This window comes from Bombus terrestris, chromosome 7 (genome assembly GCF_910591885.1).
Source record: "Bombus terrestris chromosome 7, iyBomTerr1.2, whole genome shotgun sequence".
NCBI classification, from domain to species: domain Eukaryota; kingdom Metazoa; phylum Arthropoda; class Insecta; order Hymenoptera; family Apidae; genus Bombus; species Bombus terrestris.
In genome coordinates, this window is record NC_063275.1 from 46,756 (window position 1) to 64,537 (window position 17,782).

Sequence of the window (17,782 nt, forward strand, 5' to 3'; positions counted from 1 at the left end):
TCTGTATGAAATTGGGGATAACGTCCAAATTCTACTTCTGCTGTTAACCGCCATATAACCATTTTATCACCTAAACTGTTTAATTTCTAAGATTCAGAAGTAACCGTTTTGAAAAACTACATTTCTATAACATATACTTACTGTTACGCCGCGCAACACATCTGCATTCCATCCCACGCGGCGTGACAGCCAACGGTCTACGTGCCGTCCTTCGAACCCTCCACAGGCCTAAGGACCCACCATAAAGTCGAAATTCTAACTGCATTGTTCGCACACATGTTTTACGTCAATCTGTTTGCCAGAAAGGACTTTCTAATTCCAGAAGTGTTTTCAGCTGGTTTTTTAGAAGGGTCCTTGGGTTTATTATGTGCTCTTAAGAATTACGAAGAAAGCGGAGATATACCTAACGAAAAATCTGAGTTTCCCTGTAAACAATGTCGCCTAGGACCCAAGTTGGTAGGAGGTTTCTTCCTCCTCTCTTCCTTCCTAACATTGGTCCCAACCAATCGACATCGCGGATTATTTCCCTCACTTTACTAACTAAAAATGTAAACAACGAATCCGCGTTCTTCGTTCAAAGGGCATACCCATACCAAGCTTTCCTCCGTATTCACATTAGAATAAGCTTCAGAGTTTGATCGTCTCTCACGGTGCCTAGAGTTCCTGCATTTTCCTACAACTCTCACCGTTCCTGTATCTTTCTGAGTTCCTTCATCATTCATCAAGGTGCCTACACGGCCTAGAGTCTTCTAAGGCTCTCACTTATCCAGAACTCCGACAGTTCCTATAACTCTCAAGGGCCTAAAGCGCCTAAAGCTCTCCTTCTCTCATCCAAGACTAACCCTTCTCTCGTTATCTGTATCTTAGTCAACGGCGTTAACTACTTTGTGTGATTGTATAAAGTGTTGGAAATATATATATTATTATAACTCTGACTCCCAGTGTTATACCGCATTAACCACCCCGATTATCCTAACCGAAATACGGGGATCGAACTATTCGTGGTGTCGATTATTCTAATCGTAACGGGAATTTACGACTCCCGTTGACGCGTATTCTAACGACCGCGTCTCCCCGCGATAGTACGAACTAAACATGGTCCTTCGAGCCGGATACTGTGTCAAGTGAAAAGTGCACGCCAGTGACACCCACTCTCATACAGTGCCACGTGAATCCAACACAACCAGCAGCGGAAGCGTTACCACCCCAGCGAGGTCAGTAACGTAAAGGGTCGTCACCTTTGAAGAGGTATAATTCGGTGGTTGAAACGCAACCACACAGCCTCCTGCCACAAAGTAGACAATCGCCAACAGAAGTAAGTTCAAACGATTTCCTTATCAATTACATAAAACATAATGGCAACCGAAAACGAACTTGCCGCCTTGCGTCGACGCCAGAGCTACTATATCGCCCAGTTTACACGCCTCGAAAAAAAACTCGACGACATTGAACAATCAGGCTGTCCGAAAGAGATCGACTTGCTTCATATTAAAGATCGTCTAGAAGCCTACGAGAAGGAATTCCGTGCATTACAATACCAAATCGTAACTTTGGACGAGGGAGAGATCGCGCGCGGCAGTGAGCTAGAGGAAGAATACGAAAGACTGCATCTCCGAGTACTCAAACAATTAATCAAGACACGACGAAGTACGCCGTCACAATCGGCAAGCGGCGAATCAACCGTCGGCCGCGAGTCCGCGTCGCTTAAACTCCCGGAAGAACAAACGCGCGGTCTCGAGATCAGAGAACAGTATAACGATAGATGCGATCGGCTAAGACGTAACCAACGTACAGCACGACAACCCCGGTCATCGAGACCGGCACACGATGGATCAGCCACTGGTGTCAAATTGCCGCGAAATGCTTTGAATCAGCCAACCTCTCACGATCCACTGGACCGGAAGGAAGTGAATCCCATCCAGGACAACAAGGATCAACCTCCGCCGACGGAAACCATCGCAGCAACTCGAATGGCGATCCCGTCGCACACCACGCGGAGCTCACCGCGTGATATTCACAACATGTCAACTGTCTGCGATCTGACGACCACGTTCGCAGCGTCAGCATCGCAATCATCTGATTCGACGTCACACAACGTCTTGAATCAATCAATCACTCAAGATCCTCTGGACCAAAAGGAGCTGATTCTCTTCCAAGACGACAACGGTCGTACTCCTCCGACGGAAGGCACTGCCTCAACTCCAGCGCCGATCCCGTCGCATACCACGCGGAGCTCACCGCGTGATATTCACAACATGTCAACTGTCTGCGATCTGACGACCACGTTCGCAGCGTCAGCATCGCAATCATCTGATTCGACGTCACACAACGTCTTGAATCAATCAATCACTCAAGATCCTCTGGACCAAAAGGAGCTGATTCTCTTCCAAGACGACAACGGTCGTACTCCTCCGACGGAAGGCACTGCCTCAACTCCAGCGCCGATCCCGTCGCATACCACGCGGAGCTCACCGCGTGACATTCGCACCATATCAACTACCCGCGATCTGACAACCACGTTCGCAGCGTCAGCATCGCAATCATCTGATTCGACGTTACCCAACGTCTTGAATCAATCAATCGCTCGAGACCCTCTGGACCGGAAGGGACCGACTTTCATCCAAGACGACAACGGTCGCATTCCACCAACGGAAACCATCGCATCCACTCAAACGGCGATTCCGTCGTATACCACACGGAGCTCACCGCATGACACTCGCAACGTGTCAACCATCCGAGATCGGACAACCACGCTCACAGCGTCAGCATCGCAACCATCTGCTTCAACTACACAAAATGTCTCGAATCAGCCGAATGTTCCAGATCTGCAAGACCAGAAGGAACTGAATCACGTCCCGGACAAAAACAGTGATACTCCGCCGGGGAACACCACTTTACATGTTCCACCTGACATGGACATCATATCGGAGAGTCTGTCTCCGCGACCTAACGTGAAGAATTCTCTATCGCCACGACGGCGAGGAGCCACGCCTGCGAGTAACCCAAATCGGGATAATCTCCACGTTATTACCACTATGACTAATCATTTAATTGTCAGTAGTTTTCAGAACGCGCCAGCTGATTTCAACACTTGTCCACTAAGCCCACAGAGCACTACGTGGGACAAATCTCTGATTCTGTCTCTTGCGGATTGTTGGACCACGCCGGTACAACTACCAGCCACCAGAGAGAAGGCGCGATCCGGATGGGTCAACGGGGGGAGCCTCGTCCCTCAATCAACTATGACCTCCTCCACGCTTCCTCAGCCGAAACAGCAACGAGGATGTCCAAATGACATGCAATACTTTCACGAGTCTGATGTTGCAGAGATACCATACAAGAAAGGCGAACCCTGCTCCCGGTCTTACCATGATACAATCCGCGACATGTGGGACAAGATAGCACAATTGGGGCAGATCATCGGGGGGAGCTCAGTCCTCCAATCAAACACACAACTCTGCGACGTGTTTGAACCTATAACATGCATCACCGGAGTTTCATTCAACGACACCTCCTGGGGCAAACTATTCAAGGACACCTCATGGGCCGAGGTGTTCCACGATACTGCATGGGCCGAATTGTTTCACGATACATCCTGGATCGTGAACTTCAACGGCCCCTTAACGCAACGGCGAACCAGACACCAGGACAGACGGGTGTCCTCTACGCAACGGCCTTTCGGTCGTATCATTGAGTTCACCCTGGCGACGACGGCCTCGTCAGGACAACTACGAACATCGAAGAAGGCGGACGAAAAACGCATCTCCATACAGATATTATCTACCTTTGGGAAATCGGCGAGATGTATAACGACACCTCCAGGGCTGAGGTGTTCTACGATACTTCACGAGCCGAGCTCTTCACGACATTTCTTGGTCCGTAGACTTCAGCGGCAACTTTCTTGGCAATGCCAAGAACCACGGCGGTCCAGACTACAAGGCAGTCAACGGTCCTTCGACGCAGCGGCGAAGCAGACTCCAGGACAGATAAATATCCTCAGCGCACCGGCCTTTCGGCCGCATCATCAAATTCCTCCTGGCGACCACTACATCCTCTGGACGGCCACAGTTCACAGGGCAACAACAATCAACAAGGAGGCGGATGGAAGATTTAATCCATTTTATCTCGACAGATTTTTGATCGGTGCCCTCTCAACGGGGGGAGGATGTTACGCCGCGCAACACATCTGCATTCCATCCCGCGCGGCGTGACAGCCAACGGTCTACGTGCCGTCCTTCGAACCCTCCACAGGCCTAAGGACCCACCATAAAGTCGAAATTCTAACTGCATTGTTCGCACACATGTTTTACGTCAATCTGTTTGCCAGAAAGGACTTTCTAATTCCAGAAGTGTTTTCAGCTGGTTTTTTAGAAGGGTCCTTGGGTTTATTATGTGCTCTTAAGAATTACGAAGAAAGCGGAGATATACCTAACGAAAAATCTGAGTTTCCCTGTAAACAATGTCGCCTAGGACCCAAGTTGGTAGGAGGTTTCTTCCTCCTCTCTTCCTTCCTAACATTGGTCCCAACCAATCGACATCGCGGATTATTTCCCTCACTTTACTAACTAAAAATGTAAACAACGAATCCGCGTTCTTCGTTCAAAGGGCACACCCATACCAAGCTTTCCTCCGTATTCACATTAGAATAAGCTTCAGAGTTTGATCGTCTCTCACGGTGCCTAGAGTTCCTGCATTTTCCTACAACTCTCACCGTTCCTGTATCTTTCTGAGTTCCTTCATCATTCATCAAGGTGCCTACACGGCCTAGAGTCTTCTAAGGCTCTCACTTATCCAGAACTCCGACAGTTCCTATAACTCTCAAGGGCCTAAAGCGCCTAAAGCTCTCCTTCTCTCATCCAAGACTAACCCTTCTCTCGTTATCTGTATCTTAGTCAACGGCGTTAACTACTTTGTGTGATTGTATAAAGTGTTGGAAATATATATATTATTATAACTCTGACTCCCAGTGTTATACCGCATTAACCACCCCGATTATCCTAACCGAAATACGGGGATCGAACTATTCGTGGTGTCGATTATTCTAATCGTAACGGGAATTTACGACTCCCGTTGACGCGTATTCTAACGACCGCGTCTCCCCGCGATAGTACGATTAAACACTTACATATTTCGATACGATGACGCAAGTAAAACCAACTATTAACTAAATGACCAACCTATTTCGCGAAATTTATTACGTTATTTCGCAAATATGTAATGAGTTTCAACAGATACATATTACCGACCATGATATGAGTATAAAATAAATATTGTCTATCCATTGCTATAGTAGAGAATAGATTTGTTGTAAAATTTTGCATATTTTTAAATTACTACGTGTTCTATAGAAATCAAAATTTAAAAAGAAAAATCTACTTAGAATTCTGGTTTTAGAAGATCTTTGTAGAAAAATTTAGCTTTTGTCAAAAATGTATTGAAAGGAAAGAAATAATTATTAATCTACGGTACTAATTTTAAACTGGTAATAAAATTAGCGGATGATACAATATATAAGTATGTATAATATATTGGGAATTAAAATAATTTTTTTAGTTATGTTATTGTTCGCGTAAGCTTTCAAATCAAAAACTTGACCGATCTTTATCAAAATCTATCTGTCTTTTCCATTAATCGGTTAAAGATGATGACCATTTTTGATGACCAAACGTGTAATTCTATGGCGCATTATAGCTACGTGTCTTCGAATTCCTAACCATCCTTGGACATCAAACACTTTCTCTAGCAAAGAGGCGAAGTCACTGGTACAAATCGCACGATAGTACAACAGCACCGGATTAATTGCTTTCGACGATATTTAAAAATACGTCGTTGCTAAATGCGTAGGCGACAACTTAAATAAGAAGTCTCTAACGTATATCATCGATCGATGATGTACTTCTGATGGTAGCAGCGTGATTTGATAATATTAGCTTCATAATGGAACGTTGTCCTTTCAAAGTTTGAAATTAACATATGGCATAAATGCTATCTGCAATTTCTTGAGTAATAATTCATTAGTTCTTAATATCAGTAAATTGATAAGCGTTAAGTTGTAAGTTATATGGACGACTGTTCCATAAAAATTTATTCAAGCATATATGTATCGCGTTATGCATAATAGAATTATCTCTTTTGTAGCTTTTTAGGAATATGTTATGAAACGTAATTAATACAATAAGAATTGTTTACTAGTGCGAACACCCTGTAACCCGACATAACTTAGTATGAGAAGAATAGAGAATTTCTTTTTAACTTCGCAAGAAGAAATCAAGAGATAACTTGTGATAACGCAAAATCCTGATTTTTATGCAAAAATTTGAAAGTTCGCAACTCTAAACTCTTGGAATACTAATACTTTTTCGTCTATTTTATTTTGTATTATTTTCATCAATTTTGGCTTGAGATTTTCGATAATACAACAAAGATTTAATAATTTACCAGTATCTTTCTTTTTATTTCTATCAAATTCTCTACATCTTTTACTATTGTTCCAACCGTTCATTCGAGTAATAAATAGTATATACATATAGTAAATAGTAAATTTATTCTTTCACATATAACAAATAGTAAATTACAATATAATTTACACGGTAGTTTTTATGCACGATCTTAATTTACGCGGTCAGTCACGTCAGTGCTGTAAGAGATAAGGATAAAAGTACATTACGTTGCGCTAGACATCATAAGTGTACATATTCTTTCTTTCGTTTTGACAGACTTTATTTACGCGATCTTCATTGGCGTAAAACGAATCCACGTGGAACGGATACTCCACGTAAATTGAGGGATGGATGCACCTAAATGTATAAGGGTCAAAATTAATCGATATGCATTTTACGTTTCTATAAAAAATGTTGATTTCTGTGACTTACAGACGCACATAAAAATCTTGTTACTTTATTAAGATTTTACCATTTAATATCTTATAAAAAAAAAGGTTTCGATTTATTTACATGAAGCATTTAGTAGCGTCGTTTAATGCTTTAAATGTCATGTAATAATAAATTTACTTTTAAGATAATATGAAACAATAATCTACACGTATCAAATAGATGTTGGTCTGCAATAAAATTTTGCAGTATTTTACTTTAATAAAAGAGCATACTATAAAAGTTTTGATCTTCTAAATCCTGAAGATTTTATATATTTAAATTCCGAAGAATCAATTCAAAACAAACATAACGTGCCCATACTATATCATTTTTTCTCAGAAAGTTTAATGAACATGGAATTACGAGTAACAAAATCAATTAATTATTAGGTCAATTAAAGGTTGAATTTTCTCAACTGTAGCTTTGACGATTTAGACAAACACCTTGAAAAAGCGTATTTATATTGATAGTTAGATGAAAAGAAGTTAACGTATTCTATATAAAAGTTTAATAATGTAGCTCATCGAGCATTGATACGTTTAAGTTAGACATAAGGCAAAAAGGAGAAAAGGAAGTTTGTCTGTCCTTCATTTTTAGTTTTTACAAGTTCAACTATAGTTTTAAGAGCAATATATCGGTGCCATCTTCTATGATCATAATTAATACGAAATTTTTATATATACAGAGAGAACTGTTCTATTACAAAGAATGATGTACGTATTGAAAATCGGAGGAATAGTTATAATAATAGTTGCGATCAGATTTAATTAATTTAAGTTTGTGCTGAAATTTCTTTATCACGATAATGTTCAACGCGTAATATTTTTACCCCTCAGAGCATAAATCGTAATCGTGCAAAAATCTACCGAATGACGAAGAAAATCGTTATATTAATTCTTGCGCTCTGTTGCTGCATCACGCAAACGAAAAGGAATATATTCTGTTATAACGCTAGACGTATATCTGGCGAGTCTATTCGCGTAAAAAGGAGATTTGTTGGATTGCAGAACTTATAATTTGTAAGCTTATACTTTGCGAGAGTAAACGTATAAAAAAACAAAAAGAAAAAATAAGAAAAAGTGTGAGTGTGACATTATACAAATCCGCCTTACAGCAAAATACTTCTTTTCAGTCACTATATTTTTTAAAACCATCCATCCATCCCTCTCGTTTTCTCGGCATCGCTTGCGTATTACTTCAACCACCGAGCAGTGTTATAAAAGCCAAAAAGTCAACAAAAGTGGACTTATATCTTTTCCGTGCTCTTCATACGGTGATGTGACGCGAGTTAACGTGACGCGTATGGACGCGGCATGGCATTCGTGCACGCGTATGCTCGTCACACGCAAGAATTGCTCATTGAGTAACGCTCACTCTCGCTATTGATACGAGCCCGTATGACACACTGACACAGAAATCGACTTTATGGCGACTGCTCTTCGCGTCACCGATAGAGGGGCAAAAAGAATCTCGACGAGTAAAGAAGAAGGAATCAGCGTTATCATGAACGGTGTTTGAGTATTTTGTCGGAGGTAATAATTTTAATGTTACGAACGTTACGAAACGCCTAGGTGAAACTTGTTATTGCACCTCCTTTATTTATTCACTTCGTTTTTGTTCGGCTTGAACGGTCTGTAAAGTTACAGATTAGTGATAAAGCAGAGAGAAAGAGAGTAATGACTTAGTGTATTATTTCTAGGAAATTTTCTTTTTTCATAATGCGATTTCTTTCTTGATTGCAACGATATAGATTGTTAATGAAGACAGAAACAGACAATTGCTGGATCCAATTTCTTTTTTAAAGAAATTGTATCGTATCGGTTCAGTAGAAATAAGTGATAAATGAAGTAGTTGTTATACGGTAGAATCTCGATTATCTAAATTAATGCTAATTAAAGATAAAGGACTCAGTCTCTTTGCTTTCAAATGAGAAAAGGTCACTTATCTTGAACTAACTAGCCCCAAATCTTCTATTAATCGATGGACAATCGATTCATAGTCGATCGTTTTATTAATTGATGTTCTAATAATCGAGATTCCACTGTACTAATAAATCCTCTTGTTTTTGTTTGAAAATTGTTTGAAGAAGATTCTTTTCTGTCCTTTTTAGCCAATTTATAGGGAAGAATGTTTTGTTTTCGCATAAGAATAGGTAAATCCGTTCAACCTTATAAAGCTTTTTGCTAAAAAATCGAGAGAAACTTTTCCTTTCTTTTCTTACTTTTTCTTTGGAAAATTACTTCCTGTTCATCCAATCGAAGTTATGAGGTAGTCTTTAAATAAAGACTGAAGGAAGGTACAAAGATACTGAAAGTTTACGAAAAAGACTTCCACCAGCAACAATACATTAATCTTCTTTATAACGCTTATAATTACATGAATGCTTTAGAATAACCACTATATGATCATATTGTAATAAATTTGGGTTTCCAATTGTTCTTTTCATTATGTTTCGAAAAATATTATTCCGATTTTCATAAAATCCACATAAATTATGAAGACGATATTCCTTATTTTCAAGTATCGTAAAGAAAAACAAAGAAAATTTATAGAATCAGTGGCAAATAACAGCATTCTCTTCGAAAACTATATTAATATTATGCGACTAAATTTGAATTTATAAAAGGAAATAATTCAATTCCATGCCTATTCATCACAAAGGGCATATTGAGAAATTTCTCATGCTATTTTAAGTAGAAGATATACGAAGCAAAAGATCACAAATCGACATTTAATTTTATATATGTAGATCATGTTGCAGGTAAACGATATACACGCTTCTTGATATAATCTATGTAAAGAATCTGAAGCGTTCAAATGAACATTTCATAGGTTACAATCTAATATTAAAATACATATTCATGTACTGTTGCTGTATACATACTTGCTGTAGACTCTAAAATATACGTATACATATGTACCTACGCATAATAAAAATATTCGCACAGATTAGATCCTTTTGTAAAATTTTATGTAATCTCGTGAAGCATAAAATTCTATTTATCTTGTTCTTCTGTAAAATATAACTTTCAAAGTTTCGCGAGAGTCGATTCTAAAACCATTTTGGGATTAAATTATTTATTTGGGAGTAAAGTATAATAACTCTAGATTGGTATATTGGACGTTATATTGATTCTACGATAAAGTTAAACTTAAAGGTCAAAGTAACATAGAAAATAATCTTCTAGCTGTCTTATGCAATGTATTTAAGCTTTAAATTCGAATTTTATATTCGATCTTTTCAGTCGAAATTTTACAAAGGAATTAATTAAAGAATGATGTCTACAAATCTACGCAGAATATGACACAACAAGTACAAATTTAATTTATAACATTCACCTCTGTCGACATTTCGTCATACTACCTTTATAAAAATCTTTGAATTTGTCTTTAAAAAAGGATTTGTTATATTTTCACCTGAAAATTATTTTATCTTTTCTAGCTAAACCTATTGTACTGCCTGAAACAATGAATATTCGTTGGTATCAAGTTTGTCATTATAAAAAGCTTTCCTATGTACCCGATTCTTAAAGGACTAATGAAAATATTTTATTCTCATCTTTTATAAGATATAGAAGCAAAGTTTACGTTGACTTATATAGCAGTATTTATTATATTTATTATATTAATACTAGAAATACCGGTCTGTAATACATACTTAAATATTCTACATATAAATCACACAAGTATACACAAGTAACAGCTAATATCGGTCTTAGCAAAAATATCTGTATGTTCCCAAAATATAATCGTAAAGAAGGAAAATCTGAAATCTGCCATATTAACGGGTTTGATAATTCCAGTGTTAACTTATATATAAGAGTTTATATTCATGAACGAAGATGGTTACAGAATTTAAAGTAACTTAAATAAAAGAAATTAAATCGAAAATAAATTAAAAGCTATTTACACAATAACAGCAGTAGCGACGATTTAACATTATCTGCTATTTATTAAGTTTCTTGTTCATAGTTATGTATATAATGAATTCGACGAAAGAATGTAAAAGAATGGAGATCATATATGCTCACGTGGAGACTACTCGGTCACATTGTAGATTGGTAGCATGCGTCGCGTGCAGGTAACCTCGAAAAAACGACCTTTCGAATTTCACTGGAACACCAATGAAATTCCTCTGCCTCCTACCTTTTTTCTTCTTTCTTGTTCCTTTACAGCTGCCAGTCAAAGGACCGGATGATCGAGTCATTGCTCTTCTTACGTTTGCAAATTAAACGATTTGGTCAGAGAAATTTCGAAAACAAGGCTCGCGGGATAGGCCGCTCGCGAGTCTTCGAATCTCGAATGCTCTTTCATTCCGCATTCGTCGAAGGCAGAGAGAGAGACACCGGAAGCGCAGACGTAACGATCCATAAAAGAATGTTGCCTCTGCACGCGTGACAGCGAATTCTTATACATACCACCATTTTCTTCGTTCTTCTTTCTTTTTCTCTATAATGGAAGATTGCAAGAGAAGAATAAAATAAGTCATATTCTCTCGGGAAGCAGTTTCAGAATTCGGTACATTGTTATTCAATTTTATATTATCAAAATTGTCTTCCCATTTGGTTCTGGAACCAAACGTGTATTGCTCCGCACTCTTCGGAGTGTTTTTTTTATTTTTTATTTACAATTATTTACAATTTTAAAAATCTTGCTTGTCATAATATTACAATATTAGAAGATATTAAAGTATCGCTTGTCTTAAGAGATATTAGAAAAGTTAAGTTGTAAGTTTATATTGAACCCCTTTATGTACAAATTTTTGTCCGGTTTACTAATTTCTTATAGCAATTAAACGATACCTTATAACTAATTGACAACGAAACATTGAAAATAAAGGTATAATGTATCTTTTGTTACATACATAGTAGAATATTTTAATTTAAGATAGCTTAAATTCATGAAGATGAATAAAGAAAATAATCGATAGACTAGAAACAATCTATTATAGACATATACACTGTATATCACTTTGGATTTTGGTTAAAAGATATGTATCTTTCGATCTAATACTTTATTTTCGTTCTTAACAATGCCATCTTAAAATACTACATTTTTGTCATAAAATCAGCAAACATATATGCTTATGTTCTTCTCCTGTGATCTTCGATTGATTCAATAAAAGGTGATATTTCGTTTTTATTAGTCCAATGCGATATAATATTAATTATGCTGTAGAATGTATTTATTTAATGAAATAGTAGCAGATCATAGATATTGTTTTAGTTCGAACAGTGATTAGAAAATGAGGTTTGTTGTAAGATGTTTAAGAAAAGAATAAGCAAGAACTAGTATAATTTTTAGGAGATTTTCTGAGATTTCAAAATTAGATTTCGCCCTTTTATATGTAAAAGAATAACATATACAATTACTTTGTTTATATAAACACAAGTAGTTAACGATATACATGCCACATTATATTTTAATACTGCTTAAATGCTACTAGATAATTATCCCTTTCACATTCAACGTTATATATAAGCAACGTTGTGTTTTTAATAAATTATTAAATAAAAATAAATATATTTTTCTATCTTAGATAAAAGCTGTTTCAAACTTTTATAAATATTCAAAACTGTGGCAGAAATACGTCTCTATGATTGTTAATTAATAAAAGATAGTTTTCTCCGCATATTAAAGAGTTCGTTCCTAAAAAGCTTAATGATTGAGTAATTAAGTAAAATGATAAATTTTAGTAACTGAAATGGAATACTTGATAAAATTAATATATATAAATATCTATCAATTTACTGGGTATTATAAAAAAATATTTCTTTAAAAGAGGAAAAGAAATGCGGAACGGTAAAAGTTTGCTATTCCTATTAAATCATTTTGATGCATTCTGTTCATATTTAAATAAGATGCACGAATTACGTCTGTAAAGAACTTAAAAATGATAAAGTGAAAATATCTTAACTCGGCATTTAAGAGCATGTTCTTTCACAGTGGTGAAATTTTGTTTTAAAATTTAATAAACTGTCTGTTAGGAGAGCGATAATTTAATAAGGTCTTGCTTCTTTGTCGTAGAGGTGCAGTTTTCAATTTCAAGGAGGATTACGTTACACGGACGAGTAGAAAGCTAGCGGTGCTCTCGGACATTGCGGTTATATCATTACCAAGATTTGTAAGTATCAATCAATATTTGAATTCAGAAGTGGCGTAAATTAATGCAAAAGGAGAAATTTTTCCTGGATCACTGGGATCGTAGAATTTAAACTTAGTTAGAAAGTCAATGTTTTGATTCTGCTTCTCCTTTTATAGTCGTTCGCATTCGTTTTCATTATGTTTCTGCAAGTGGCTCGTATTTTTTCACGCTTCCGGTAAATTTCTGTGCTTTAATTGTTTTAAATTGCTTTAATTGCAAACGAGAATGTTACCTTGATTAATTTGCGATTTCATATCGATTACAGCACATATCTTTTCTTTCTTTTTTTTTTTCTTTTTTTTTTTTCTTATTATATATAGGATTATACTTTGAATGCAAGCTATACTTTACAAATTGGCATCTTATAGAAATGATAATCTATGACTAAAAGCTATTATAAAGTATAGTATATTTATAGTACACCAGATACTGTGTTTTTATCTAATAGCTGAGAAGCTTATAAAACTTTACTAATATCAGGCTACAACTACTTGTACAAAAGATATAACGAATAAAAGGGAGTAGATACTATAAAAGACAAGAAGAAAACATTCGTGTCCTGAAATTTTCTGTCTTTTACTCTTTGTTTTATGATCACAAATATTTATAAAAGGTCATTGTATGTCATAATTGAATTCATCAGCAACTTTTTTTTATGTAAGAAAATACTCCTCCATTGAAGGCGACCATACATATTTAAAAAAAGATATTACAAATATAAAAAAAAATCGATATATTTTACGATATCGGTAAAAAACACTGTGAAACATTTTCTTCTTTTGCTTTCTTCATACACTTATAATCTGCAGGGAAAAGGGTGCTCTGTATATGTATATGTTTTTTAATATCGTTTACTTCAGTTTAATTAGTAGTAAATTGTTATACAAATTAATTAGCGAACATCAATTATTTTCATCCCTCTCTTTAAGTGTGATTGATGTACCCCAAAATTATTTTAAAGAAGACAATATTAAAATCCAATATAATAATAATTTCAGAATAAAAAATAAGAATAAAATTCTATAATGATATGTAGATTTTTCCCGTCCCTTTACTCCCCAAAATTTACAAAAAACAAATATACATAAAAGATTACTATTAAATTGACAAAAAGTTTTACTTTTCTCCAGTTATAAACGCAATAGGATTTTTGACGCGCTTCCATTTCTAGATATCCTATTAGAATGCGGAAACGTTAGGCAATACCTCGTGTAAGCGCGTAACTTAACGAAACAACTTGCCGTTTTGTCTACTACACCCTGACGTTCTTCAATAAATGTCACATTGACAAGAATAATAAATCGAGGAACGACTGGAACACCTCTACAGTTGATGTTTCATGTGAACATACTGAATAATTGGAGTTTATAGAATATTTAGAATATAGAATATTTTTGTTATGAAGTTACAAATTAAAAAATTGATTATTAATTAAATACTACGATGTTTCAGTTAAATAACACTCGAGCCTGAGTTGCACAGATGGTGTCAACTTGCTATGCTTAATAGTTCTGCCTAGTTTCTCATTTTGTATTCTGTACGCCAATGTAAGTACAGAATCAGATGCTTAATTTTCCGTATCTTGATAATTAATCCAATTTATTACGTGAAAATACTGAATATTAATTTAAATTATAAATCAAATTATAAATGAAATATTGCAGAATCGAATAAATCAAGCTATTGTAAGTCATCATTACAAGACAGACTTAAAGCAGGCTACAGTAGGTGATCCATAATGATCATCAGACAGGAGACTTACGAGACAAATAGAAATATTGTTTTCTGTATTATTGAAGTATCTATATTGGCAGGATTTTTTATCCTTTGGGAATAATCGTGATTTCCTTTCTACGAAACAGTCGTCTAACCTTTAAATCAAAAAATTGTTAATATGCAGTTGAAATGGGAAATTATTTTATGTATGTAATAAGTCTTTCTTATTTATAATATTTCAAGCTTTTGAGTGACAGGAGATGCGATTGGAACATAAGTAATCTAAGCATCAAAGTACGGGCAGGTAAGAAGGATGTAAGGGGAGAAAATCTGTAGCAATAAATAATAAATTCTATAATATTAATCATTATGTTGAAGTATTTTGACATAATTTACTTATTTATATATTTATACCTGAAAATTACCACTTTTCCATTACTCTCGTTTATTTTTCTGAGCATGAATTGTGATACTGATTAAAAGCTGGATAGAATGAATAAAAAATTTGGGCATTCACAATTTTCATATGCTCAGTAATAGAATTGTTAGTAAAGAAATTTCCAAGATTTTTAATACTCAAACTCATCACAATCAATCATATAATTACATGTTCTTAATCTAAAATAGTATGGTATATCAATGTATTAAAATAATGGAAAGTAATGTAATAAAATACGAATAATTTATATATATATATATATACATGTAACATGTTAAATAAATTATATTATAAAACGAAATATTAGATATCATTTTATATTAATAATAAAATTTTAATATATCAGAATGATGTATTAAAAATGAATAAAACACTTTGTCATAAGATAAAATTTTCGTGGCTCTATTGTTAAACGAGACACCTTGTATATACATATTTGTTTCTCGATTTCCGCGAGTCTCCGTACAACTCGGCGATTTTTCACTCGTCTCTTTGGCTGAACGCACATCGGCGTTGTTAACGTTGAGAACAAAGAGGGGAATACTTTATAGCCTCCTTCTTTCTCCTTCAACAACACTTTCACTGCATGTCCCGTGACTCTGATCCCCTTACCTCCCTCGTCGCTCTTGTCCTCGTTACGATACAGGTGTGCACGTGAAATTTTTGTCCATTCGAGGTTCTTGTTTCCTCGTGTAACTCCCGGACAATAGCTTTCTAGGGAATTACGGAATGAGGAAAAATAGTGACGAGCCATTTTCAAGATCAGCTTCGACGATCAACCAATGAATTCGGAAGCTTCTTTCGACGCGGATCCATCGACTTCCTAGACGAATTGCCCAAATATATTTCGTGTTTCTAGGATTGCTTGTGATTGTCGAGTACTTGATAGAGTTTATGGTTATAATTTGTCACGTTAGAGAGTGAAAATTGTAAGTGAAGAATGATCTTATAACATTTGTAATAATATAATAGCATACGTCTTTGATATAGTATTTATAATGCACTGTTTAGAGTGAATATGTTCATATCGTATTTCTGAAATTAATCGAGATATTAACATGAAAATTTAAAGATATACTAATAGAGAGATTGTGATTATTATTTCCATATTATTTATTTAATATTATTCAACATATATGTACTTTGCAATGTGATTATTCCACATAAACTCCAATTAGCACATTTCATCGTTAAAGTGTTAATATGAGTAGGTTCGTCACTGCTTGAGTTAAGAAAATTTAAAGCATTAAAATTTAGAGCATTTATTTTATTTTTACTTCATTGGTGATTATTTTTTTATAGGAAAATAAGGTTCGTGAAGTAGTTGGGACAAATAGACTCATAGAATTTAACTGAGACAACACACATGTGTTATGAAACCATTATGGAACTAGAGTTGCTTTCAATTATCATAATTGAGGCTAATACCTTAACTATTATTGTTTTTCTATAAATTTTTAGATCTTTTTGTTAAAAACAAATTTCATAATTTATCAACTATTATTAATTAAGGGAATTTATTAGTTTTATTATCTTATCTTCTTCATCTCGTGTTCTTCGACAGATTTTTAAGTATCCAAGGAAAAATTGATACATATTGCGATATAAAAGAGAATACAACAAAAATATATAGCTTACTTTTTATGCAATATTTAAAGCATAATAAAATACATCATTATTAAATATCATTGTTTGATCTGAAGCCATTTTGTTATTTCTTGTTTACAATTACCATCATACTTGTTCTTGGAAAATATATTTGTAGCTTATTTTTGAAGAAGATATGTTGTAAAATAAAATAATATAAATAACGTATCATTCTCGAACAAAGCGTTTCTTACCAAAACTGCGCGCCATTAAAAATTGCTAACAGATTTAGAAATCAAAAGTACAAAGTGTTATTTAAACATTACGTAAAATATAGTGAATTGTAGAAAATCTTAACCTATTGTATTTTTGGTAAAAATAGATTTCGAAGAAGATAACGGGATAGAATGTTTCGCTTTCTTGCGTTTTCACGATAGCAAGTTTTGCCGTGGCGAAGTGTAATTCAATTATATTGCGTTCCTAATCGTAATGTTGTTGTTTCTTGTCTCCAATTTGCAAACTTTGAGCAACGATAAGATGTAACACAATTTAGCTTGTGTATAGACTTGGGATTTATAGAAATATCTGATAGAAAAGTAAAATTGATAACTAAAAATTAAAATTTTGAAAGAGAAATATATAAGAACGTTTTTCTTTAGAAATGTGAAAGTAATCTATTTGTACTGCAGTTTCTACAATATAAGCAACTTTACGGTGTTTTCCTGTTCACTTACGTATATTTCCCGCATCTGAAAATATTCCTCCAATGATGGTATAATTACGTTGTGATATTTGCATAATGGTACATGCTTCGATAACTGAACAATTGATCACCGAACAAATTTTAAATACTTACCGTTTTCAAGAAATTCATGAAGGATGCATTTTCACGAAAATTCGTATCAAACTTGAAGTATTTTGCACGTGCATCACACACAAACACACACATATATATTTTGAATTTACCACAATTTTATATTAATGGAAATTGATCAAATCCATACAAACTAATCGTTCGATTTC